The following is a 1973-nucleotide window of genomic DNA, read 5'->3' on the forward strand; positions in this document are numbered from 1 at the left end:
TAAAATCTCTTCTCGTACAAATAACTCCTTATTGCTTATTGTTTCGTGTCGTTTCAATTTGGATGGCTACAAAGAAAGAGGTAGACCAAAGAAAGTGGATGGATTCTGTGAAAGAGGATATGCTTAAGGAGTGGTTTCAGATATGATAGCTGATAGAGATGTATGGAGCAGCACATACTGTGCCAACCCTCCATAAGGGATAACGGCAATTTGATGATGTTTCAATGTCGATTTCCCACTGTACTTATTGGTTTACTTTTGTGTCTACTAAACAAATTATTATGTAATTAATGTCGCCTCGGTGTGGCGCTGGCGGTCTGGCGAACGATACTCTGGCATCGATCCAGCCGTGTTTATAACAATGCACTGTTATTGCTACCACATAATGCTTGCATTGTTTGAATGAACTACATTTGAACTGTGCAATACCAGCTGTTGAATCGACCCATTTAATATGTACCAGGACTACAGAGTTTTAACAGATTGGAAATATTCTCAGAAGTACCAAGACTACAGAGATAGAGAAGAGGTATTTCATTTGGTTAAAAGATTGCAGGTTTATTAGCGTACTAGCTATCGCCTGCGACTCCGTCCGCGAGGAATAAACAAAACGAAAGTGAGTAGCATATGTGTATTTTTATACTATCCTCTACATCTAATTTCGTCAAGATTCGTTCAGCCGTTTAGGATACAAACTTAAGAAGACATCCATTCATCTAAACTTTAATATCAGTAAGTTAGTTTAAATTGTTTTAAAATTAATTGAAAAAAAAAAAAATTAATGGCATTGTTAAGTCAAACTGTGTGCGTGAAACTATCATAACAACGTATGTAGCGGGCTTTATAATATAAAAACAGTGACTTGAACAAGGTATTATAATAAACATAAAAAATGTAGCTATATAAGTTATTATTTGCTGCGGCGAATACAAGAATGAAATACGCATGGCTGGGCACCAGCTTTTAGTAAAATTATTCATATTAATTTACAAATGTCCCTCTGTATTTAAATTTATTTAATGGCTTTAGTTTTTTTTTACAATATGCCAAACTATACAAAACTTTGCCAAATATCACATAATTAAAATACAATTTAACGCCATCTATTGAGTTTAAGCCCTAACTATTAATTTAAATCGCTATCTATCGCTATCGCGTTAATTACGTCAATATGTTGAAACGCTTGAAGCAACAGTCGTAATGTTGAACTTATGGCCTACATTTTCACCAAACGATCTGTTTTCTGTGTTGAAAAAAAATAATTTGGTGGGATTTTTTGCTCTTAGTACTTTTATGGATTATTCCGTCACACCGCTCTGTCCCCACGTAGACAGACGAGAATAAAACGTTTCATCCGTCCCACCTTTTACGACGAGGGGACGGTTGGAACTTATTTTATTTTATAACGGTTCCATCTGTCACTTTATTGGTGATAGTGGGACTAAAAGGTGGGACGGATAATACATTTACACTCACGTGGGGATAGAGCGGGCTGACGGTTTGGAATGATCCGTAAATAGGCGTATGAGAGAGTGTATTTCGCTGTAATCTGATCGGTGTATGGTGTGTGCCCTACTTTTGGTCATGCGCCCTGGGCCGCTCAACCTCTCCCGGCTTTATCACTGACCCTGTGTCTTTACGTAAAACAAGAACTATGTATTTTAACGCTTGTAGTGGCTTGTACAATTTTCTTCAAAGTCAAATCGTGTTTGAGTGTTTAAGGGCGTTTAACTCGACAGCGCTTGCTAGAGCGTGTAATTGTATTTAATCATGTGATAGCCTGGGATTTACAACATAACGTAACTTAGAAACCTATACTTAGATATCTATCCACCAACAACAGATACTAAGTGTAGGTTTTACAGTGATTAAGAGTAGTAAGGGATAACTACAATGCAGTGACTGTACAAAATATAAAATTAATTTGACAGCCCTATAAGGATTATATAGGGCTACTATATTATATTATATTA

The sequence above is a fragment of the Papilio polytes genome, unplaced genomic scaffold (genome assembly GCF_000836215.1).
Source record: "Papilio polytes unplaced genomic scaffold, Ppol_1.0 DF821733.1, whole genome shotgun sequence".
NCBI classification, from domain to species: domain Eukaryota; kingdom Metazoa; phylum Arthropoda; class Insecta; order Lepidoptera; family Papilionidae; genus Papilio; species Papilio polytes.